General features: G+C 43.6%; 1 protein-coding gene across 2 annotated transcripts in view; it reads right to left on the bottom strand.

Moving 5' to 3' along the window:
- SLC4A2 (solute carrier family 4 member 2) overlaps positions 1-26,278 on the bottom strand; it is a 205,222-nt gene extending 178,944 nt beyond the window's left edge. Inside the window, exon 1 of one of the 2 annotated variants that reach the window (XM_033932744.1) lies at positions 26,161-26,278. The gene's annotated coding sequence lies outside the window, so the exon portion shown is untranslated. The remainder of the gene's footprint in view (positions 1-26,160) is intronic. The other variant, XM_033932743.1, reaches the window with a different exon arrangement.
- Positions 26,279-26,522: the final 244 nt, after the last annotated feature.

Raw genomic sequence — 26,522 nt, 5'->3', positions numbered from 1 at the left:
AGCACTTCCCAACTGACCTTCCCCCATCGCCCTCTAAAGCAGGTACGGCCGGCCAGCAAGAGCAGCGCTGCCACTCCTGCTTTAGGGGGCGAAGGGGGAGGATCAGCTGAATCAGGAAGGCAATTTTTTTTGGTTTTGAATCGATTCGAATTGTGAACCAGGCAGCATTATTCCATGTATCTACCACCCTTTCCGTAAAAAAGTATTTCCTCAGATTACTCCGGAGCCTATCATCTCTTAACTTCTTCAAATGAAAGTTACAGATTGAGATCTTTAAGTCTGTCCCCATATGCCTTATGATGAAGACCACATACCATTTTAGTAGCCTTTCCCTGGACCGACTCCATCCTTTTTATATCTTTTTGAAGGTGTGGCCTCCAGAATTGTTCATAATATTCTAAATGAGGTCTCACCAGAGTCTTATACCTCCTTTTTCCTACTGGCTATACCTAGCATCCTTCTAGCTTTCACCATCACCTTTTCAACCTGTTTGGCCACCTTAAGATCATCACATACAATCCCACTCAAGTCCTGCTAAGTTCTTCATCCCCTAAACTGTACCATTCCCTCGGGTTTTTGCAGCACAAATGCACGAGTTTCGGCATTTGGCTTTATCATCCCACATCACAATTCTACTACTTAATTTTCTTGTGCATTCATATTGCTCCATATCTCCGTAGGACCCCAGAAGAAGGTTTTTATAACTGTGTCAGGTCCACACCACAAAAAATATTGTTCTACACCTCTTTTAAATAAACTTTCTGATCGAGATCAACTGCACAGTTGTTTCTTTTGCTTGGTTTTCCCCGTCTTTCTGTGGATTACACCTGGCGATTTGCTTTGAGTATTGGCTGCTCCATTTCCTATTTACATGTTAGGAAATGACTGAAATCTTATTTGTTTGTAAAATTTCTGGAAGATTGTTTTTTGCATTTCACGGTAATTGTTCAGTCCTCTCAATTTGTTAACCGCCAGGTTTCGTGGTCTATAAATACATTTCTATGTTATGTTAGAGCTTCTCTGTCTACCACAGCGGGGCAGAGCGGTTTGAAATTGGTGCACAGAACAGTCAGAGTTTGAAAGCAACACTGCTCCCCCCCTAGCTCCCTGCTTTTCACCTTGGTGCACCGTGCATGGCTGAATGTTGTTCCTGAGCTGCTGAGTCAGGCTCTCTCTCTCTCCAGCTTTATTCAAATCCAGACTAAAACCACATCCGTCAAGGCCAGGCCGCTGTTGAACTTTTAACCCCGCAAGTTCCATGTTCTGTCTGTAGGTCCCAGAGGGCTTCATCTCATTTCTCTTCCTCCTCCCTCCCTCCCCACTGACCCATACACCCTCCACCCCTACCTGAAGAAAAACTCACACACAGATACCGTCCTCCTGGAACAATCTGTACCTTCCCCTCAGTCACACACACACACCACTTTCCGATTCCCAGGCTTTGTTGTCTCTTCCCTCGAGCAACTAATCCACCCCTCTCCCCCTCATACCCACCTCCCCTTTACCAATTCATGGCCTCGTCTCCCTTCACTGCCATCCCTCAGGTATTCTGAGCTGCAGAAGAGGCAGAAATTCACCAATAATTCACCTTAGCTTTGATTTTCTACTGCTAAAAGTAAGGAAGAGATTAGAATCACAGTCTGCAGGCGACCGTGACGTAATTGGACACTCGAGATCTCTTTCTGGATCCTTTTTAAAAACTATTTCAGCAAAATCAATAAAAGCCAAAAAACGAATCTTTATGTGAAGAAGAACTTGTACTGTGAACCCAGTTAAAAAAATCTTGTCCCAATGATACTGGTATTTAAAGGGCTGCCTTGCTTGTGGACTCCCACCAATGGCACCCAACCGAAGTGGTGAGGGAAGAGCTCAGGGATCCTGAGAAACTCCAACAGCACCAATAGGCCAAGTAGGCACGTGCATAGGGCCCGAAATGGTCAGGGGGGCCTGATGAAGGAGGGCATCAACATTGGTTTTTCCAAATGGCGATGGGTCCTGCCACCATCGATCGGCAATGCGGGCCCCACCCCTACTGGCAACGCAGCCCACCCCCATCGACAAGCAAGCAACGCGGGTAAGAAAGGCAAGGGGAAGTGTAATGGTGCAAGCGGTGCTGCTTGCCCAAAGCTTCCCTCTGGCACAGCTTCCTGTTTCCGCCTGGTCACATGGTGGGGTGGGGCGGGGCAGGGGGCCCTCGATGAATTAATCCTGCCCTGATTACGAGATTCCCCCCTCCAACCTGAGAAGCCACTGTTGATAAGCCAGTTAACCTTACACACATTTTGCATTTCAATTTTATTTGATTTAGTGCAAATAAGAAAAAAAATAAAGCTAAGTAGTTTACAATGAATAAAATCATAAACCAGGTAGATAAAAGATTCTACATCAGAGCTCTGAAGTACAATAAAGCCGATGATGGCAGATCGTGAAGAGAGCACAAGGGACAAGCTGTGACACAACATATGGATAATGTAAAGAAATTATCGAACATGCCAAAAGCTGGAGTAGAACGGGCAATCTGGCGTTTGGCGTGCAATGAGTTGCCAGGTCTCTACCATGGCAGCCAAACAAGATGGTTAACCCCAGGTATTGCTGACAGTATTCAAGTCAAGATGTCTTCCCCTCCCTCCTTCCTTCGAGTTGTGAATGCGCCCTCACTCGCCGCACATGGCAATAAAGCGGTCCACAAGACTAGAGTTGTTGAAGCTTCCCCTGTCTTTTGCCACTTGTGGGACACAGACCGTAGAAGTCTGTCCGATCGCACGACAGCGCCGTTTAGAGAATCCAGAAATGAAGGCCTGGGTTTTCAAGGCCTCCATTTCCAGCACCTTCCTTTGAGGTGAATTGTGCCTCCTGTGGCCTAACTGGGATTCCAGAACCTTCCAATTTCTTTCTTTCTTATATCCTAAAGCAGGGGTGTCAAACTCAATCACATAAGGGGCCGAAATCCGAAATATAGGCTAAGTTGCGGTCCAAATTTTTTATTAAGATACTTAAGGGGTCCTTTTATTAAGGTACGTTAACCGATTTAGCGCGCTAAATTCACACCCTAATAAAAAGACCCCTTAGTCTCAGTAGAAGTCTAGGGTTACAACCTCTCCAACTCCACGCCGGTTCTGTAAATAAAAGCGACTTTTCCTCTCTCTTTTGGGTCCTAGTTCACGCTTGCTGTCTATGAAAAACCAAATAGACGCGGTGGTACATAAGGGTTATTACACGCTATGGAAACTGCGTACCATTAAATCTTTTTTGAGTTTTCTGCTTTTAAACGTCTGGTACAATCTTTATTATTGAGTCTTTTGGATTATTGTAATATCGTGTATTTAACATGATTCGACTCATAGTGATTCAGAATACAGCGGTTAGAATGATCTACGGTCTTAAAAAGTATGATCATGTGACTCCATTGGCTGCCAACGGAGGCTGGTGTCTTCTTTAAGTTGGGTTGCTTTTGCTATAAGGTCCTGTATGGTACCGCTACGTCTTATGTGGTTAATAGATTCTCTCTAGCATGGTATAAGTCTCGTGCCCTGGTCACCTTTCCGTCAGTACAGGGCTGTGAAAGTAAGAAATTTCTGGAGCAAGAATTTCGATTGTTATTGCTTGAGCTTGCTCTTAGAAACATTTCAGAACGCTAGTGAAAACTTAGGGCTCCTTTTACGAAGCTGCGTTAGCGGCTTTATCACACGCAACTTTTTAGCGTGTGGTAACCCCTGCGCTAGCTGAAAAGCCACTGCGGTTTCATAAAAGGAGCCCTTATCTCTTTTCAAAATACTTGGTTAAATAATTTCTTTTTGTCATTCTTAAATTGGTTTTAGTTTATAATCTTTTGTACACCGCGTAGAACTCATGGTTACGCGGTTGAGAAGTATGATGTTATGTGGTGGCAGGATACACGTTTCAAATCTGACCTATTGTAATCACAAAAGAGAAAATAAAATGATTTTTTCTACCTTTTGTTGTCTGCTCTGGTTGTCTTCTGTATTTTTGTTTGCTTTGCTGGCTAATACATTAAAACCAATCTCAGACGGGAGCAAATACTGGCATTTAGAAAAGAAACAAAGAAATATTGTTTACGCTGTATCTGAACCCTCAGGCAGAGTTGTCTCACTCATTCTCTAAAAATAACCTCAACCTTACCAGCCTTTAGGATCGCCACTTCCCCCTTCCCATTACTCCAATGCACCGTCCAGGATCTGTCCTTTCCCAACTACCAAGAACTTGAGCGCGTCGGGTTGAACCACCCAGGCCCCAGCCCGACCAGCTTTTCCGTCGCTTTCTGTTGCAGTGTAAAACACAGACCCACCACGCGCTCATACCTGTACTGACGCTTTTCTCTGCGAGATCAACCCCAGAATATAAAGAGTTGTCACATTGCACTCTTTTTCCAAATGATATGAGCAAGATGTTGGCGCTTGTACCTGTCAGCGGGCCAAATATTATTACACCGTGGGCAAGAGTTTGACAGGTCTGTCTTAAGGGGTTTTACATCCAGGTACTTTATCATATTTCTCCATCTGTCCCAGTGGGCTCAATTGCTATCTAGTGTACCTGGGGATTAAGTGACTTGCCCAGGGTCACAAGAAACAGTGTGGGATTTTAATCCACAACTTCAGGGTGCTGAGGCTGTAGCCACACACTGTTTTAAATGGCATTTTGGACTTCATGTAGGCACTGGTAGGGTGTCTACTGGCATCTAAGTTCAGGCACCATTTAGATAATATGGGCTTCCACCTTCGTTTGCACTTATCCACACATTTAAACTTTTAAAAGATGGCTCCACATGGAGGAAGGAAGGGCAGGAGCTGAAACACTGAAAAATGAGATTGTGCAGAGTTCAAACAGATCTGTAAGTACATGGGAATCACCTGTCAATACTGATCTCAAAGAATGACAAAAGCACACATGGGGTATATAGGAGAAGAGCAGGATGAATAGACCGGAAGATCTGAGATGCAAGAATCCAAATTTTAAATGTGATAGAAAAGAATATGCAGAGCCAGGGTTTTTCCTTGAAGAGTGGAGGAAACTTAGCATAATTCTTTGCACCATGGATTAACTTTAGAGCTTACACAAAATGCTGTACTAATCTCCCATTGGTGAAATCAGTTAGCTTAGCGGGGTTTAAAAAAGGGTTGGATCATGTCCTAAAAGAGAAGTCCATAGGCCATTATTGAGATGGTTTGGGGAAATCCACTGCTTATTCCTAGGATAAGCAGCATAGAATCTGTTTTGCTACTTGGGATCTAGCTAGGTGCTTAGGACCTGGGTTGGCCACTTTTGGAAACAGGATACTGGGCTTGATGGACCTTCACTCTGTCCCAATATGGCAATTCTTAGCGTCTTATGAAATCAGTTAGCTTAGCAGGGTTTAAAAAAGGGTTGGATCATGTCCTAAAAGAGAAGTCCATAGGCCATTATTGAGATGGTTTGGGGAATTCCACTGCTTATTCCTAGGATAAGCAGCATAGAATCTGTTTTGCTACTTGGGATCTAGCTAGGTACTTAGGACTAGAGAGTTGCATGGGGACAGAAATCCCACCCGCCCCGCCAGAATTCCACCCGTCCCTGCCCGTTCCCGCTAGAATCTCCTCTATCCCCACCTGTTCCCTTGAGGAATCCTCTCCGCCTCCCCCCCCTAAAAACTACCTGTCCTCATAAAAAGCAGCAATTACTTCTGACAGTTTTGATTTTAGTTTTAATTGAGTTTTACAGAAAATTCAAAACAAAGTCATACATCTGCAGAACAAGCATAAAACCAATACCTCTTCTCCCTCCCTCTCCCCAGTCAGGTGGGGTTAGCATAGGGTTATCAGATTTTCCATTTGGAAAATCTAGACCCCTTAGACCCGCCCCCAGGCCTGCCCGGTTCCACCCATCTCCGTCCCATCACGCCCTCTGCTGCATGCTGTGGTCGGGCACTAGGGCATGCACGCTTGTGATGCAATGACATCACGCACATGTGTGTGATGTCATCATGTTGCCCTCCTGCCCAATGGCGATTTTGAGGGAGGCTTTTCAAAATCTGGACAATATGCTGGGTTTCGAAAAGCTGTCCGGACCCCCGGACATGTCTTCAAAAGGAGGACATGGCCGGGAAATTTGGACGTCTGGTAACCCTAGGTTGGAATATCAACAAAATGCTATCCCAAAAAAGTGGATTTAAGGCAGAATTTGATGAAGAGAGGAAGATGCCCGGTGCAGCAATTCTCTCCCCTTCCACTCTTTTTAAAAAGTTACATATTTAATGTTGGTACTAGAGTGACACGGTAACAAAATTCATCACTGTCCCCGTCCCCGCGGATAACCGCGGGAAATAATCCCATGCCATTTTCTAGTGTCTAGTTCAACCTCAGTCCTTCTACACCAGCGTTCTTCAACGCAAAGCTTGTGGGTCAGTGGTTGTGCCCAATTATACTCTGATTCTTCCCTCTTTCCTTAAAGAATGACATGAAGATGGTTTCCCCGCGGTTATCCGTGGGGACGGGAATGGTGATGAATTTTGTCACCGTGTCATTCTCCAGTTGGTACCTGCTGGGCTGAAGCAGTTTCATGCTGGGTAGTCTGGCTCCGGAGCTGCATTGAGTGGTGGCAGGCTTGAGCCAATGAGATTCTTGAGGTGAGGTCTCATGCCAAGGCTCACTACTGGGAGAGCTCTGCACATCCACCAATCAGGGAGAAAGAGCTGGAGCTTTATGGCCAATCAGGAGCACTTCTACAAGGAAACGCTCATGATTGGCCATCAAGTTCCAGCTCTGTCTCCCTGATTGGTAATGTACTGTACAGAGCTCTCCCATGTGCGTGGCAATCAGCAACTGGTGCGCTGAGGGATTGAAGAAGCTTAGAGGGAACATTGGAACAAAGGTAGGCTAGCATTTCTGTGGGAACCCCGGAGAACCAGAGTCCATTCCTGTGGGAGTCCCATAGACCTGGGGGAATCTCCGCGGGAGTCCTGGGGAGCTGGGGGGATCCCCGTGGGACCCTCAGGATTTCCACAATCCCCGTTCCTGTGCAGAACTCTACTTGGGACCTAGGTTGGTCACTGTTGGAAACAGGATACTGGGCTTGATAGACCTTTGGTCTGTCCCAGTATGGCAATTCTTATGTTCTTCAACAAGCCTTTAAGATGGGAATTACAGTAGTCTAGAGAGACCTAATGTCAAAGTAGAGAAAGTGGTGCTGGAATGTCAAAAGAGATTTTTAACCATCACAGAGAAATGAGCAGAAAAAGTGAGCTTACTGTCAAAGAGTAAACATCAAGAACTCCGAGTCTACTGAAAGGTCTGGTTCCCATGTACATTGGAAAGGGAACATGGACTTGTATATTGCTTCTTTATGGCTTTGGCATTCAAAACGGACATTCAAAGTGGTAGGTGTTGGGGGACTATGTGACCTGCCCAGGATCACAAGTAACAGCAGCAGGATTTGATCTCACAACCTCAGGGGGCAGAGACGTCAGCTGTACCAGTGAGCCACAGCTCCACCCTTGGGTAGATCTGGCAAAGAAGGTGAAAAGCAAAGCCATAGTTTTTGGAGCATTCGTTTTCATGCCATTATATATGAACCAGTCAACATTCTGAATAAACATAACAGAATGGTTTACGAACACTAAAAAGAGTTCAAAGAAAAGAAGTCATTATTTTCAGATAAAGACCTAACCATTCCTACCAGAACATACTTCACAGTCAATTGTAACTCAGAACCAGGTCATAAACACTCAACCAAGAAACACATTGGTTCCCTCACAATATAAATTCCATGCCCGTTTTGCTGTACCAAAATCTTCCTCCTGTGACCTAAATTATTGGCAAACCAATGTGTTTTTAAAAGGGCCCTAAACATAGTAACATAGTAGATGACGGCAGATAAAGACCCGAATGGTCCATCCAGTTTGCCCAACCTGATTCAATTTAAATTTTTTAATTTTTTCTTCTTAGCTATTTCTGGGCAAGAATCCAAAGCTTTACCCGGTACTGTGCTTGGGTTCCAACTGCCGAAATCTCTGTTAAGACTTACTCCAGCCCATCTACACCCTTCCAGCCATTGAAGTCCTCCCCTGCCCATCCTCCACCAAACGGCCATACACAGACACAGACCGTGCAAGTCTGCCCAGTAACTGGCCTAGTTCAATATTTAATATTATTTTCTGATTCTAAATCTTCTGTGTTCATCCCACGCTTCTTTGAACTCAGTCACAGTTTTACTCTCCACCACCTCTATCGGGAGCGCATTCCAGGCACCACTACCCTCTCCGTAAAGTAGAATTTCCTAACATTGCCCCTGAATCTACCACCCCTCAACCTCAAATTATGTCCTCTGGTTTTACCATTTTCCTTTCTCTGGAAAAGATTTTGTTCTACGTTAATACCCTTTAAGTATTTGAACGTCTGAATCATATCTCCCCTGTCTCTCCTTTCCTCTAGGGTATACATATTCAGGGCTTCCAGTCTCTCCTCATACATCTTCTGGCGCAAGCCTCCTATCATTTTCGTCACCCTCCTCTGGACCGCCTCAAGTCTTCTTACGTCTTTCGCCAGATACGGTCTCCAAAACTGAACACAATACTCCAAGTGGGGCCTCACCAATGTCCTGTACAGGGGCATCAACACCTTCTTCCTTCTACTGACTACGCCTCTCTTTATACAGCCCAGCATCCTTCTGGCAGCAGCCACTGCCTTGTCACACTGTTTTTTCGCCTTTAGGTCTTCGGACACTATCACTCCAAGGTCCCTCTCCCCGTCCGTGCATATCAGCTTCTCTCCTCCTAGCATATACGGTTCCTTCCTATTATTAATCCCCAAATGCATTACTCTGCATTTCTTTGCATTGAATTTTAGTTGCCAGCATTAGACCATTCCTCTAACTTTTGCAGATCCTTTTTCATATTTTCCACTCCCTCTTCGGTGTCTACTCTGTTACAAATCTTGGTATCATCTGCAAAAAGGCACACTTTTCCTTCTAACCCTTCAGCAATGTCACTCACAAACATATTGAACAGGATTGGCCCCAGCACTGATCCCTGAGGGACTCCACTACTCACCTTTCCTTCCTTCGAGCGACTTCCATTAACCACCACCCTCTGGCGTCTGTCCGACAGCCAGTTTCTGACCCAGTTCACCACTTTGGATCCTAACTTCAATCCTTCAAGTTTGTTCAACAGCCTCCTATGAGGAACTGTATCAAAGGCTTTGCTGAAATCCAAGTAAATTACATCTAGCATATGTCCTCGATCCAGCTCTCTGGTCACCCATAAACGTTTTATGATTTGGCTCTGCTCTAAGAGACTCTGGAAGAAGCATTCCAGAGAATTGGTGCAATAAGGAAGTAAACGCTAGAATGTGTACCGGCATATCTAGCTATCGATGGTGGGCATGTTCAACAAAGAGCAAAGTAATCTTGGTTTACATAGAGCAATCAATGAGGAGACGTACAAAGGAGTGTTGGTATGAATTGCCCGATGTGGCAGAACTAGAATTTTGAATTGTATTCTGTACTGAACGGGGAGCCAATAGAACTTCATAAGTATCCGTTTTGCCGTATTTGGAGATGTTTGTAATCGCTTCAGGTTATACATTGGTTATTCCTGCATAAATAAAAGTTACACTAGTCAAGCCTTGAAACTAATAAGTCCTGGAAATTATTTGAAACTTTAGGTGCAGATTATCGAATATATGCAGACGACATTATTTTTTTTCTTTCCAGTTGATGGCTGGAAAGATAATTTTGAAAAATCATTGAGTGAATATATGAGTAAAATTGAGAGTGGATGGGAAAATATAGTCTGAAGCTAAATGTAGATAAAACTGAATTAATGTTGGTAGGAAAACTGGATCCTCAATGGCCTATGGAAGTGAATATTTTTGTTGATGTTGTCCCGGTGCATGAATTCATGACTATTTTAGGTGTAAGACTAGATTCTGGGCCAACAATGAAGCTGCAAGTAATCAAGACTGTTCAAGCTTGTTTTGCACAGATGCATTTGTTGCATCGATTAAAACCAATGCAAGCACCATACGATTTTCGAACTGTAGTTCAGGCTATGGTCTTGTTGAGACTTGACTACTGTAATGCCCTTTATCTTGGAATAGCAAAGGTTAGATGCAAAGTGTTACAGGCTACACAGAATGCGGCAACAAGATTGATAATGGTCATATTTCGCCCCATCTCCAAAAATTGCATTGGCTACCAGTCGCCTTTAGAATACAGTACAAAGTTTTAATGATTTGTCACCAATTTCTGTACGGAAATATTCCACAATTATCTAGTTATATTCTGAGAACTTGGTTCCACTGAAGACGACTGTGAATCCAAGGTTAGTCAATACTGGCAAAAAGACCTTTTGTTCTGCTGGAGTTAAGATTTGGAACTGTTGTGAGAGGGGTATGTTTAGAAAACGACTTAAAACACAATTATTTGTTGCTGTTTTCTTTTAGACATATCTTTTTTGGTAAACCTGATGAATCGTTTATGATCCGCTATTAATCTGTGTCTATGACATACTATTAATTTTTATCTATGTCTCTTAACCTCTGTTTCTATGCATAAGAACATAAGCAGTGCCTCTGCTGGGTCAGACCAGAGGTCCATCATGCCCAGCAGTCTGCTCACGTGGCGGCCCATCAGGTCCAGGACCTGCATATTAATCCTCTATCTATACCCTTCAATCCCCTTTTCCTTCAGGAAAACATCTAATCCTTTCTTGAAACCCAATACCGTACTCTGTCCTACCACACCCTCTGGAAGTGCATTCCAGGTGTCCACCACCCTCTGGGTGAAGAAGAACTTCCTAGCATTGGCTCTGAATCTGTCCCCTTTTAATTTATCCAAATGCCCTCTCGTTCTTGTAGTCTTCGAAGGTTTGAAGAATCTGTCCCTCTCCACTTTCTCTATGCCCTTCTTGGTCTTGTCTCTATCATGTCCCCTCTAAGCCCTAGTTTCTCTGATCTTTCAGCATAGGAAAGGTTTTCCATACCTTTTATCAATCTCGTCGCTCTTTTTTGAACCCTCTCAAGTATCGCCATGTCCTTCTTAAGGTACAGCGACCAGTATTGGATGCAGTACTCCAGATGCGGGCGCACCATTGCTCGATACAACGGCAAAGCTATGTTAGTATTTTTTTAGCTATGAATTTTAAGGCTTGTTTGTATGTTTATTTTATTAAGTTTTAAAACTATGTTATCTGTTTAGTTGTAAAACGGTATAGAAATTTTTTAAAATAAATAATCGCATACTGTGCAAAGGTGACACAAAATAACCTCCTTCTTTACTACTGATGAACTATGCCTGGAGAATAATAATTGATGATCCAATGTTATGCCAAGATATCTGAAAGCGTCAACAACTGTAACAGGCTTTCCAAACAAAGATGAAATCAGTAATGGTCAGAGTGGCCAATAAGCCAGAATGTGGTGGTTTCATCTGATGTTACAGTGGGTGATCATCTGGCATCCAGTGATCACTGCATGGTACAGTTTAATATTAAGATGGGTATAGAGAGGGCTCATTCAAAAGCAAAGGTTCTAGACTTAAAATAAACTAACTTGTTTGGATGGGGATTTACGTCAAAGATTTGTTGTCTGGATGGGAATGTCTGAAAGGAGTGGAAATGCAGTGGGCAAAACTGAAAGGAGCAATTGTATGAGCGACAAACCTTTTTGTGAGGCAAGTAAGTAAAAGTAAGAAGAAAAGAAGGCCACTTTGGTTCTCAAAAGTAGTAGCTGAGAAGGTAAGGAATAAGAAGTAAGCTTTCATAAACTACAAAAGATCGCAGAAAAAGGAAGACAGGCAAAAATATCTGGAAAAGTTAAGAGAGGCTGGTTGAGTAGTCAGGAAAGCAAAGATACAAATGGAAGAAAAAATAGCTGATACGGTAAAATGGGAAGACAAGACTTTTTTAGATATATTAGTGATAGGAAGAAGTACAAAAGTGGCATTGTGAGACTCAAAAATGAAGGGGAGGAATATGTTGAAGCTGATAAAGAAAAGGCCGAATTGCTTAACAAATATTTCTGTTCTGTGTTCACGGTTGAAGTGCTGGGAGCGGGACCACAGAAGACAAACGTGAATAAGGATGGAGGAGTAATAGACCCTGATTGATTTTCAGAGGGTTGTGTTCGTGAGGAACTAGCTAAAATAAAGGTAGACAAAGCGATGGGGCCAGATGGTGTACATCCGAGGGTACAGAAGGAACTTAGGGAAGTTCTGGTAGCTCCACTGACTGACCTTTTCAATGAGTCTCTAGAGTTGGGAGTGGTACTGGAGGACTGGAGAAGGGCAGGTGTGGTCCCTCTCCACAAAAGTGGAGTTAAAGAATAAGTAGGGAATTACAACCCGGTAAGTCTGACTTCTGTGCTAAGTAAATTAATAGAAATGCTTTTAAAGCAGAGAATGGTGAAGTTTCTGGAATCCTGTGGATTACAGGACTGGAGGCAACATGAATTCCCTAGAGCTAAGTCTCGTCAGACAAATCTGATCAATTTCTTTGACTGGGTGACCAGAGAATTGGATATAGGATGTGCGCTAGATGTGGTATTTTAGCAAAGCCTTTGACAGTGTTCCACATAGAAGTCTAAAAAATAAACTGAATGCCCTCAGGATGGGTCCCAAAGTGATGGGCTGGGTCAAGAACTGGTTGAGTGGAAGGCAACAGAGGGTAATGATCAATGGAGATCACTCTGAGGAAAGGGATGTTACCAGTGGTGTGCCTCAAAATTTTGTTCTTGGTCCTGTTCTTTTTAACATTTTTATAAATGATATTGCTGAAGGGTTGTTGGGTAAGATTTGCCTCTGCAGGTGATACCAAAATCTGCAATAGAGTAGACACGCCAGATAGTGTGAATAGAAACATAGAGAAACATAGAGTATGACGGCAGAAAAGGGCCCTCGGCCCAAGTCTGCCCACTCGATTAACCCACCACCCTAAGCACTTCCTCGAAGTGAACCCACATGTTTATCCCATTTATTCTTAAAAGTGAGCACGTTGTTGGCCTCTACTACCTGAAGTGGAAGATCATTCCAACGATCAACCACTCTTTCGGTGAAGAAATGCTTTCTAATGTCCCCGTGAAATTTCCCACCCCTGATTTTTAGCGGATGCCCTCTTGTCGCCGTAGGTCCTGTAAGGAAAAAGATGTCTTCTTCCATCTCCATACGGCCAGTAACATATTTGAACGTCCCTATCATGTCTCCCCTCTCTGTGCGTTCCTCGAGAGAGTATAGCTGCAACCTACCTAGACGTTCTTCATATGGGAGATCCTTGAGTCCTGAGACCATCCTAGTGAACTGACTCTATTCTCAGCACATCCTTTTGATAATGTGGCCTCCAAAATTGAACACAGTATTCCAGATGTGGTCTCACCATGGACCTGTAAAGCGGCATTATCACTTCGGGCTTTCGGCTGACGAAACTTCTCCGGATGCAACCCAGCATTTGTCTAGCCTTGGATGAAGCTTTCTCCACTTGATTGGCAGCCTTCATATCTTCACTAATGATTACTCCCAGGTCCCGTTCTGTAACAGTTCTAGTTAAGGTCTCACTGTTCAGAGTGTAGGTTCTGCAAGGGTTTCCGCTACCAAGGTGCATAACTTTACACTTCTTGGCATTTAAAGCTCAGCTGCCAAATAGTAGACCATTGATCCAGTAAAAGTAGGTCCTGTGTCATAGTGTCGGGTACGGTACCTCCGCCCACTACATTGCATAATTTAGCATCATCAGCAAATAATGCAATTTTACCCTGAAGTCCCTGAGGTAGATCTCGTACAAAGATATTAAATAGGATTGGACCCAAGACCGAGCCCTGTGGTACTCCACTGAACACCTCCAACGTTTCAGAGGGAGTAACATTTACCACCACCCTTTGAAGTCTGCCACTGAGCCAGTTTTTAACCCATGCAGTTAATGTGTCCCCTAGTCCCAGCGAGCTCATCTTGTTCAATAATCTACACTACAGTGTGGGACACTATCAAAAGCCTTACTGAAGTCCAGATACACTACATCTAGGGACTTTCCCTTATCTAGTTTTTTTGTTACCCAGTCAAAGAAGCTGATTAGATTGGATTGGCAGGACCTTCCCTTAGTAAATCCATGCTGGTGGGGATTCCTCAGCCTCTCATCATCCAGAACCATATCTAATTTGTGTTTATTCAATGTTTCCATAAGTTTACACACTATTGATGTAAGATTTACCAGCCTGTAATTTGCAGTCTCTGACCTGCATCCCTTTTTGTGAAGCGGAATGATGTTAGCTGTTTTCCAGTCTAATGGAACTTTTCCCGTGCTCAGGGAAAGATTGAAGAGCGCAGCTAACGGTTCTGCCAGGACATCTCTTAATTCCCTAAGCACTCTGGGGTGCAATTGATCTGGTCCCATGGCTTTGTTCACTTTGAGCCTTGATAATTCCTGGTAGATGCTGCTGGTAGTAAATTCAAAATTCCTGAATGGGTCTTCTGAGCTTTCCCTTGTTTGCAGCTGTGGACCAGATCCCGGCGCCTCACAGGTAAAGACTGAGCAGAAGTAATTGTTTAGTAGTTTGAATAACATGAAGAAAGACCTGGCGAAGCTTGAAGAATGGTCTGAAATTTGGTAGCTAAAATTTAATGCTAAGAAATGCAAGGTCATGCATTTGAGCTGCAAAAACCTGAAGGAACGGTACAGTTTAGCGGGGTGAAGAACTTATGTGCGTGACGGAAGAGCGGGACTTGGGTGTGATTGCATATGATGATCTTAAGGTGGCCAAACAGGTTGAAAATGTTACGGCGAAAGCTAGAAGGATTATAGATTGCATAGGAAGAGGTATGGCTAGTAGGAAAAAGGAGGTATTGATGCCCCTGTATAAGACTTTGGTGAGATCTCATTTAGAATATTGTGTACATTCAAAAAGATATAAAAAGGATGGAGCCGGTCCAGAGGAAGGCTACTATAATGGTGTGTGGTCTTCATGATAAGGCGTAAGAGGACAGACTTAAAGATCTCAATCTGTATACTTTGGAGGAAAGGCGGGAGAGGGGAGATATGATAGAGACACTTAAATACCTACGTAATATGAATGTGCATGAGTCGAGTCTCTTTCATTTGAAAGGAAACTCTGCAATGAGAGGGCATAGCATGAAGTTAAGAGGTGATAGGCTCCGGCATAATCTGAGGAAATACTTTTTTAAAGAAATGGTGGTAGATGCGTGGAACAGTCTCCCGGAATAGGTGGTGGAGACAGAGACTGTGTCTGAATTCAAGAGGGCCTGGGATAGGCACATGGGGTTAATTCTCTATAGTGCGTCTAAACTTAAGCGTGCTTTAGACGTCTGATTTAAGTGGATAACGATCGAGTTAAGGGTCTTAATAAGCGTTAATTCACACTTAGACGAGGCTAGACGTTATCTAGATGTCTAGAGAAGACAGACGCAGGATACATTTATACAGCGCTATTACCTTACAGTTCTGTGCGATTCACAATTCACCGTGAATAACAATTCAGAAATTTATCAAATCAGTAGGTTTTTATCGATTTCCTGAAAATGACATAAGTATCAGGTCTTAGAATCAGAATCAAACTCAATAATATTAAGGAGTTAAATAGTAATTACTTGTGTTAATAAGTCAATTTCATGAAAATACTCCACAAGTTATAGAACCAACCTATATCTAAAAAACACAATATGCTGTGTAATAGTAATAAATATTCATTAATCCGAATCAGAATGCCAAAATTCTTATCCCATAAAGCTGCCACTAATCTTTTACGGAAGGGAATGCAAATAATCTAGAATCCCATGCAAAGTGAAAAGTGGAATAACTTATGTGCATAGAGGAAATATGAAGAGAGCACAATCCTATAGAAACTGGAACATCTTAGACACCTAGGCCCGGATTCTGCAAAATGCGTCCTTTGTAGAATCACGCTCAGCAGAGTTCAGGACTGTTTAGGTGTCTAACTTTTTAGGCGTCCTTTAAAGCAGGGCCGCAATCCAGTCGGGTTTTCAGGATTTCCCCACTGAATATGCATTGAAAGCTACAGCGTGAGCTAGCAAGCTGCATAGCAATTGTAAAACTGGGTCTTAGAGGCATTGTAAGAAAGTCTACTTTTGAGCTTAATAAAGCAAAAATAAAAACCTAGATCACATTAAGGACATCCAAACCGTACCTAAGTTCCGGAAGAACGTCCAAAGAGTGCCTAAGTTCCATCCATAGAACTCAGATCTGTTTGAAGTCCAAACTAAGCTCAAAAGTAGACCTGGTTTTCATTCGCCTACAATATAGGCCTAGTCCGCTCACTGTTATGTAAATGAATCAAAGGACGCCCAAATTGAGTCATTGCCCAAACCACACCCATTCCACGCCCATGCCTATTGAGTTAGGCGCGAGTTTTAAACATGAAATTGTGGCTGCATCTACAAACTGGCGTCTACGTCCTTTCGATACCTAAGTACCAATTATTGCTTCTTAAGACCCTTAATTGGATGCCTAATGTTAGGCATGATTTAGGTGCCCTTTATAGGTGGGCAGACTAGATGGGCTGTGGGCCCTTATCTGCCGTCTATTTCTATGTTTCTATGTTTCTATGTTTATAGAATCGGGGCCATATTGTACTCATTGACCTGGTTAACTTTCGAGGTTGTTATGTATACATTGGTAATTTATATTATTTATGCAGCTATTGCAATATTGTATATTTATTGAAAATTTATTTTTTAAAAAAAGAGTTAAAGTGATCAAGCCGCACAGTGTCTTATAACAGATGCAACCAAACTTAAATAATATTCTTGCTTCAATGTACAGCCAATGTTAACGCTGATAATAATCCGAATCAAATGGAATTTGAATATTTGGTACAGCTCTAATTTATCTTAGTTCATTAGGGTACGTACGATTCTAGCAAAATCCTGGGCCTAGATAAGTTACATCTTACATTGAAGAAAGAGCATCCCTCAAATTCCTTTTCAGTGAATAATATTAAATATTGAACTAAGGCCAGTACTGGGCAGACTTGCACGGTCTGTGTCTGTATATGGCCATTTGGTGGAGGATGGGCTGGGGAGGGCTTCAATGGCCGGGAGGGTAGATGGGCTGGAGTAGGTTTTAACGGAGATTTCAGCAGTAGGAACCCAAGCACGGTACCAGGTAGAGCTTTGGATTCTTGCCCAGAAATAGCTAAGAAGAAAAAATTTAAATTGAATCAGGTTGGGCAGACTGGATGGACCATTCGGGTCTTTATCTGCCGTCATCTACTATGTTACTATATGAGGAGATAAGCTCAGAACTGGAGTAAGAGCAGATAGCGTAGCTGGTTTTAAGAAAGGTTTGGACAAGTTCCTGGAGGAAAAGTCCATAGTCTGCTATTAAGAAACCACTGCTTGCCCTGGATCGGTAGCATGGAATGTTGCTACTCCTTGGGTTTTGGCCAGGTACTAGGGATCTGGACCTGAGAATGGGCTACTGGGCTTGATGGACCAATGATCTGACCCAGTAAGGCTAATCTTATGTGCACAGATGCTTTATCCCATGTAAATAAAGGAGGCAGTAAATGAACAGGATCCCTGATAACTGGTGGTCCAGTTCCACACCTGCTTGAATTCATCTTCTATCAAGAACCATGATAGACTGCTATTCAGCTGTGTTCCTAGACCAAGTTTCTATTGTGGTATTCAGAAAGATCAGCAAGTGAAAAGCAAGAGATACATGGGTGAATAACATTTTCCTCACCTCCAAATGTCAGCCTTCGAATGTTGACAAAGGTCAGAAACCTTTTCCACCAACAACACTTCTTTGCTCTGGTCCAATCTATCTTATTATCCCGGCTAGATTACTGTAACGCTATCTATCTCGGCATAACAAAGACCTGCCTTCAAAGGCTCCAACTGATACAAAATACTGCTGTGAAATTAATTTTTGGAAAACGTAAATTTGACCATGTGTCTCCTTTGCTTTTAAACCTTCATTGGCTTCTAGTCTATCTCAGGATTCACTTTAAATGTGCATGTATTCCTTTTCAAATTTGATATGGTATCTTCATCTCTTATAGATTCTTCTATGCAAGAGGCAGCCAACAATTCAAACTCTCCCTACCTTCAGTGAAAGGAATCAAAGGAGTCAAGAATTTCAGTCAATCTAATCTAATCTAATCCTTAGGTTTGTATACCGCATCATCTCCACGTTCGTAGAGCTCAACGCGGTTTACAGTCCTTGGGTTTCAAATTTTCTCAACTATGGAACGAACTTCCTCTTATTTTAAGGGGAAAAATTTTCAACTTTTTCGTAAATCTTTAAAAACTATTTTATTTCCCAAACACTTTGGAAACTAGTCCTATTAATGTTTTCTGATTGTTACTTTAAGTATTTTTTTAGCTATTGTTAACCAAGACAAGCTCCTTTCTGGCTAAAGACCCGATTTATAAAGCTAAGTTTTAGTTTAGTTTAGCGATGTTTGCGGATGAGATGTGGTTATAACCAAAGCTCCATTATGCTTGGTTGGCAAGGTGGACGCTTGACCAGCAGTGTTTTTTAAGCATGCATGACTGGGGCCACACAGAGCGGAAGGCATGGCTCTGGCTACTTTGTTGGGTAGACTTAATGACCATACAGGTCTTTATCTACCTTCATTTATTGCGTGTGCTCTACTGACTACCAGCTTCTACATACCGCAGAGGGGAATTTTCAATACTTTTGTCCCTACTTCTCCCTTACTTCCACTTTTGTGGGGAGGGACCACACTCTAGAGACTCATTGAAAAGGTCAGTCAGCGGAGCCAACAGAACTTCCCTAAGTTCCTTCAGCACCCTCAGATGCACGCCATCCAGCCCCATCACTTTGTCTACGTTTATTTTAGCTAGCTCCTCACGAACACAATCCTCTGAAAATCAATCAGGGTCTATTACTCCTCCATCCCTATTCATGTTTGTCTTCTGTGGTCCCGCTCCCGGCGCTTCAGCTGTGAACACAGAATAGAAATATTTGTTAAGCAAGTCAGCCTTTTCTTCTCAGCTTCTACATATTTCTCCCCTTCACCTTTGAGTCTCACAATGCTAGTTTTGCACTTCTTCCTATCACTAATATATCTAAAAAAATGTCTGTCTCCCCCTTTTACCATGTCAGCTATTTTTTCTTCCATTTGTATCTTTGCTTTCCTGACTACTCAACTAGCTTCTCTTAACTTTTCCAGATATTTTTGCCTGTCTTCCTCTTTCTGTGATCTTTTGTAGTTTATGAAAGCTAACCTCTTATTCCTTACCTTCTCAGCTACTACTTTTGAGAACCAAAGTGGCCTTCTTTTCCTCTTACTCTTACTTACAAAATGGTTTGTTGGATGTTTTGACTAGTAAGACGTCCAAGTGCTGGTTTATGCCATCTTTTGGATGTCTATCTTTTTTTGAAAATGAGTCCCCAAATCCATATAGAAATAGCACATGACCCCTGCCAAGGCTGAAATGAGAAGGGTAAGGAGGCATGCAGAAGTGTGCCTTTGTACCCTACTTCTGTCATTTCCTCCTCGCCATGGAGCAATAGGTCTCTGTCATAGTGCTTCCTGGCCTTTGCTCTCACCAGACTACTTGGCAAAGAGAGGCAGATCTGGGATCTTCAGCTGAAGAAGTCCCCATCACCATTTAATAGGTGTAGTGGCTGAACAGAACAGGAAAAGCCAATTTGAAAATGAAAGATGCCTCATCACCGGCTGAAGAGGAGCAGAACCGCTGGTGCAACCACCTACCAGGCTGTACCACTGAGACCAAGGGACAGGACAGGAGGTTATAGCTGAGTATGAATTTCAGACTTCCAGGCTGGGACAATCTTGACATTGTACGTAAAATGGGCCTTCATTGAAAACTAGACCTAAACTGACAAATTAGGAACATAAGCGTTACCATACTGGGACAAACCGAAGGTCCATCAAGTCCAGTATCCTGTTTCCAACATTGGCCAACCCAGGTCACAAATACTTGGCAAGATCTCAAGGAGTAAAACAGATTTTAAGCTGCTCATCCTACATATAAGCAGTGGAATTCCCCAAATCCATCTTAGTAATAGCTTATAGGATTTTGCTTTAGAAAATTATCTAAACCATTTTTAAACCCTGTTAAGCTAACTGCCATTGACATTAATTGATCAGCATGCGCTCAGATCACAACTCTATTCCAGAACAGACTTTGCATACGTAACTCCTGAGTAATTCTAGAAATGGCTTTTATATGTAGAAAAATGTCTGAATGGAAAAGGTGGGCGATGATTTTTTTTGTTTTTATTGAAGTGAGAAAAGCAGTGCATTGAGGAGGTACAATGGCCATTGCCTATCTAGGTTCCTAACCCTGTTCCACACAGACGGCTGGACAGTAAAGAAGGGGCTGAAACATTTGTTAGCTGTGTGCCTTGCTGTCTTGTTTTCAGCTCCAAATCAAATGCCCAAATTAGAGTTTCCTCCCTTAAATAGCCCTTGTACAACAAATGGCCTGGAAAGACAGCACTTAAGAGCAGTAAAAACTTCCCAAAGATAGTCTATCCTGTGGCACTAGCTCTACACATCTATCCTTCAAGCTCTCACAAAATAACTCTGGAAATTGTATTACATTAGACCAGGGGTCTCAAAGTCCCTCCTCCAGTGGGGTTTTCAGGATTTCCCCCATGACTATGCATGAGATCTATGTGCAGGCACTGCTTTCAACGCATAGTCATGGGGGAAATCCCGAAAACCCGACTGGATTGCGGCCCTCGAGGAGGGACTTCGAGATCCCTGCATTAGACCATCCATCACAGCTTGGTGGCAGAAATTAATCTCAAGTCCTCTATGTTACAGAAGAAGCTTCCAGGAAAGGCAGCAAAAGCATTCAAGTCGTTAATCAGATACGAAAGGGGAGCTTTAGAAAATGACTAAAGACTCGGCTATTTGTTGATGCCCCTTTTGAGGTATTTTTGACAAAATGGATGAATTATCGATGATCTTTTTATCCACATTATGGCATCTCTTTAAAGATTGTTTTTATCTTTATTTTATTTAATTTGTTTTTATTATACATTTGTTCATTTTAAATACTGTGTATGTAAATTTTGTAAACCGTTTTATTTTAAACGGTATATAAATTTTTTAAATAAAAAATAAATCTGTTCTTAGAGAAAATATGGAAAAACACTGCTGCTCCTTGTGACCCTGGGCCAGTCACTTAATCCCCTCATTGCCCCAGGTACACTAGGTAGAGTTTGAGCCCACTGGGACAGACAGGGAAATAAGATAAAGTAAAACCACTTAGGATGTAAGTGGTATAGAAAGAAAGAAAGAGCCCCAGAGGTCAAGTAGCCTGTTAATGGGGCACTATGATAACTTAGTCCCATTTCATACCAACATTTAACTCTTTAAGAATTATCATACTGGGACAGAGCGAAGGTCCATCAAGTCCAATATCCTGTTTCCAACAGTAGCCCACCCAGGTCCCAAGCACCTACCTAGATCCCAAGTAGCAAAATAGATTCTATGCTGCTTATCTTAGGAATAAGCAGTGGATTTTCCCCAAACCATCTCAATAATGGCCTATGGACTTCTCTTTTAGGAAAGTATTCAAGCCTTTTTTAAACCCTGCTAAGCTAACTGCAGGAGGAGATGAGACAGCTGCTGGGGGATGAAGGGGGAAGCGAAGAGAGAGGCACAACCGTGTCCTGGTGGAAGCAGAAAGAAGGGAATACTGGAAGGGGTTAAAAAAGGGGATCTACAAAGAGAGGAAGAGGGAGAAGTAAGACACCAACACATCAGATCATATGAAGGGACATGGGGGGGGGGGGTCAAGGAGAGGTATTTGAAATAGTCCTGTAAGAATGACCCAGAGAGATATTCAGGACTAAATGAATCATTATTCGGAGTCACTCTCTGTTCAGCAGCATTATATTGGATTATTTCTGAAAAGTGGGACTGGCATTTGGGGAGGGGGCAGTGTTGGGGTTCAGGGATTTCAGCTGAGAAACAGCAGCAAATCACTGGAAATCTCAAAAATGTGTGAAAAGATATCATAAAAATAGGGAGGGGGTGTCAGATGTTGAGAGAAAACTAGAAGAGAGATGGAGGGAGACACTGAAAGAGGAAAATGATCAGAGGGGAGAGGAGGGAGAAGAAAAAATACTGAGCACAGGAGGTGACAGAAATTTTCATTTAGTCCTGTCAACAGGAAAAAAAAAGTTATATAACCCTTTCTAAAAAATGTACGAGAATATCTCTCCTCTGTGCATTCTAATCCGCTTAACATATTTTCACTTTCCTGGCTTCTCTCCACCAAAATAAAAACTCTGATAGCAGCTTGAACCCTGTTTTTCCAGTGATTTTCTCCTGCTTACATTCTCGCTTTAATAAGGAGGGATAAATCCCCAGGAAACTGAAAATCCAAGGGTCCCTAAACATATCCTAACAAGGCACAGAGACAGAGGGACATAAGAACATAAGAGGTGCCTCCATCAAGCCCAGTATCCTGTTTCCAACAGTGGCCAACCCAGGTCCCAAGCACTTAGATAGATCCCAAGTAGCAAAACAGATTCTATGCTGCTTATCCTAGGAATAAGCTATCTCAATAATGGCCTACGGACTTCTCTTTTAGGACATGATCCAAAACTTTTTTAAACCCCGCTAAGCTAACTGATTTCACCACTTTCTCCGGCATCGAATTCCAGAGTTTAATTACACATTGTGTGAAGAAATATTTTGTCCGGGAAGACTCAGGGGTAGTTAGAAACATAGAAACATAGAAATAGACGGCAGATAAGGGCCACGGCCCATATAGTCTGCCCACCCCAATGACCCTCCCCTACCTTTCTCTGTGAATAGATCCCACGTGTCTATCCCATTTGGCCTTAAAATCAGGCACGCTGCTGGCCTCAATAACCTGAAGTGGAAGACTATTCCAGCGATCAACCACCCTTTCAGTGAAAAAGAATTTCCTGGTGCCCCCGTGCAGTTTCCTGCCCCTGATTTTCCACGGATACACCCTTGTTGCCGCGGGACCCTTGAAAAAGAAGATATCTTCTTCCACCTCGATGCGGCCCGTGAGATACTTGAATGTCTCGATCATGTCACCCCTCTCTCTGCGTTCCTCGAGTGAGTACAGCTGCAACTTATCCAGTTGTTCCTCATACGGGAGATCCTTGAGTCCCGAGACCATCCGGGTGGCCATTCTCTAGACCGACTCCAGTCTCAGCACATCCTTACAGTACTGCGGCCTCCAGAATTGCACACAGTATTCCAGGTGGGGCCTCACCATGGATCTATACAATGGCATAATGACTTCAGGCTTACGGCTGACGAAACTCCTGCGTATGCAACCTATGATTTGCCTTGCCTTGGATGAAACTTGCTCCACTTGATTGGCAGTCTTCATGTTCTCACTGACGATCACCCCTAAGTCTCGTTCTGCTTCAGTTCTTGTTAGGATCTCGCCATTAAGGGTGTAAGTCTTGCATGTATTTTGGCTGCCCAGGTGCATGACTTTGCATTTTTTGGCATTGAAGCTGAGTTGCCAGGACCTAGACCAGCGCTCCAGTAGGAGTAGGTCGTGCATCATGTTGTCGGACATTGAATTTATGTCTGTTGTGCTTTTGCCCACTACATTGCTTAGTTTGGCGTCATCGGCGAATAATGTTATTTTACCTCGCAGCTCTTCTGCCAAGTCTCTTATAAAGATGTTGAATAGGATCGGGCCCAGGACCGAGCCCTGCGGCACTCCACTGATTACCTCCGTCATTTCGGAGGGGGTGTCGTTCACCACTACCCTCTGAAGCCTACCTCCAAGCCAGTTCCCAACCCATTTCGTCAATGTGTCGCCCAATCCTATAGAACTCATCTTGCTCAGCAACCTGCAGTGTGGTACGCTATCGAATGTTTTACTGAAGTCTAGGTATACGATGTCCAGGGACTCCCCAACATCCAGCTTCCTTGTCACCCAGTCAAAGAAGCTGATCAGGTTGGATTGGCAGGATCTCCCCTTAGTAAATCCATGTTGACGGGGATCCCGTAGATTCTCCTCGTTCAGGATCGTATCCAATTGGCGTTTGAAACAGAGCGAAAGCATGAAGGACCTTGAACACTCACCCTCCCATTCTATAATCTTGAGTGCACATTTTTGTGCTCAGTGTGCTAAATTTGCACATGGAAGTTAATTGGTAATCGGGGACTAATTGCCAGGAATTGAGGCTACTTTCCAGTAACGCGCATTAGCTGCACTCGGTCACTTTTCTGGAAATTTGGCCCGTATACTGCATATTGACAAGGGGGCGTGCTCGTTACTTATGCACTAAGATTCTAGAATGGTGCAGCTGCAACTTTGCTGTGAGTGACCTCAACTAGCCACGGAGACCGGAGTAAGAGGCCACCCGAGTGCCGACAACGCACACAATTGCCAACGTGGAAATTGTAGCTCAGTGCGTGGCCACTTGTGAGAGCAACTCTCGACCCGTTTAGACATCTAGAGCTCCTACAGGTCTAAGGGGTGGTGTACCTGTGGGTTGAGAATCCTCCCTGTCTCGTCCCTTCAAGCTCTGTCCTCATCTGTGTTCAATGGAGATCTTTGGACATCGTCCTTTTTTGCTCGTTTGGGGTCTTTATTTATCTTTTCTGCAGCCTCATTTTGAATACTATCTCTTAGGAAGTCTGTGGGATTCTGAGCTCAAGTTCAGGACTGGTTACTGCAATCACTTATATATTTCTCTAGAAGTTGTTTTTTGTTTTTTTTTGAGACAAATCTTTTTAGATGACCCAGGAGCCACAAGAGTTCAGGCCTCTGGAGTGTCTGAGACCTTTTGGTCGCCTTCACTACTGATCTCATTCGTGGTGGGAGCGGTGGGGAAGGATTCCTTTTGCTCTGACGGGGCTGGGTACGGCTGGGTTGTATCTATTTGAACAGTTGTGACTTCTTTGTATTTTCTGTTTTCATTTACAATCAAACCAGATCTGAACATAAAATCATAAGTGTTCGAGGCTTCTGCGGTTAAGGCAGAGCTATCAGGAATGGGGCAGGAGAGCATTTCTAAAGTGGGGACAAATTTGTTCCCGTCCTCGTAGGAAATCAAGTTCCCCATCCCGTCCCTGTCTCTACCCCATTCCTGTAAGCTCTACCTTAACCGCACAAGTCTCAAATACTTATGATTTCAAAGTGTTTGAGGCTTGTGTAGATGAGGACAGAGTTTGCAGAGATGGGGCAGGGACAGGAAAAGAACACTCGGGAATGGGAAAATGTGTTCCCATGGGGACAGGTAAAAATTTGTCCCCGTGTCATTCCCTATTCTAAAGCTCTGAGCACCTGGCAGAGAGAGGCACAAAAAGCCAGGTCCACGGCAGGAGGCTGAGGGTGTCAACTAGAGTCCATGCTGTGAATGAAGCAGGAACCTAGAGCAAGACCCTGCGCAGTTTGAAATGAGTAGTTATTAGCACATCGGAGACTCTGGACAGAGGCAGAGACAGAGCCAGAGACCTGCCTCAGGTGCACATTTCAGCCTCTGGACAGAGAAAGAGAGCTGCCTCAAATGTACAGTACATAGGAGACTCTGGACAGAGGTAGACAGACAGACAGAGAGCTGCCTTTGGTGCACATAGGAGACCCTGGACAGAGGCAGAGAGACAGAAAGAGAGAGACCTGCTTTTGGTGCATATAGGAAACTGGACAGAGGAACCAGAGAGAGAGCGTTCTGCCTTTGGTGCACATCAGAGACTCTGGACAGAGAAAGAGAGCTACCTCAGATGTACAGTACATAGGAGACTCTGGACAGAGGTAGACAGACAGACAGACAGAGAGCTGCCTTTGGTGCACATGGGAGACCCTGGACAGAGGCAGAGAGACAGAAAGAAAGAGAGAGACCTGCTTTTGGTGCATATAGGAAACTGGACAGAGGGACCAGAGAGAGAGAGCGTTCTGCCTTTGGTGCACATCAGAGACTCTGGACAGAGAAAAAGAGCTACCTCAGATGTACAGTACATAGGAGACTCTGGACAGAGGTAGACAGACAGACAGAGAGCTGCCTTTGGTGCACATAGGAGACCCTGGATAGAGGTAGACAGACAGACAGAGAGCTGCCTTTGGTGCACATAGGAGACCCTGGACAGAGGCAGAGAGACAGACAGACAGAGATAGAGACCTGCCTTTAGTTCACATACGATACCAGGGATCAGGATCGGCAGAGAGAGACAGGCTCACATGAGCCTTCCAGCTTACCTTTGCAGCACTTGTGGGGCTCAGGACAGACAGACAGCTCCAGCTGGAAGCTCTCCCTGGCCAGGCAGCCCAGTTGCACGGCCCCAGTCGGGAGTTCTCATGCTGTCTCAATTCAGACTCTTGCAGCTGAGAGAGACTCTAATGAGTTTTGAAAATGCAGCCCTGCAGCATTCCTGAAGCTGGAGAGCAGATTAAGGCCTCCTGGGGGCTGCATTCTCCTAGGACCAGTGCCCATCCCCTCCCCCTCCTTCCAAGAGGCCTTAGTACACTAGCTCTAAGTGACATGACCATCTGTCATTCTCACGTACCCCCCAACTTTAGGGGAACAATACACTACCTACAATTTTCCCAGATCCTGCAAA

Source organism: Geotrypetes seraphini, chromosome 2, assembly GCF_902459505.1.
Source record: "Geotrypetes seraphini chromosome 2, aGeoSer1.1, whole genome shotgun sequence".
NCBI classification, from domain to species: Eukaryota; Metazoa; Chordata; class Amphibia; order Gymnophiona; family Dermophiidae; genus Geotrypetes; species Geotrypetes seraphini.
Note: the sequence above shows the minus strand (reverse complement) of the source record. Positions and strands in the feature narration are given on the sequence as shown.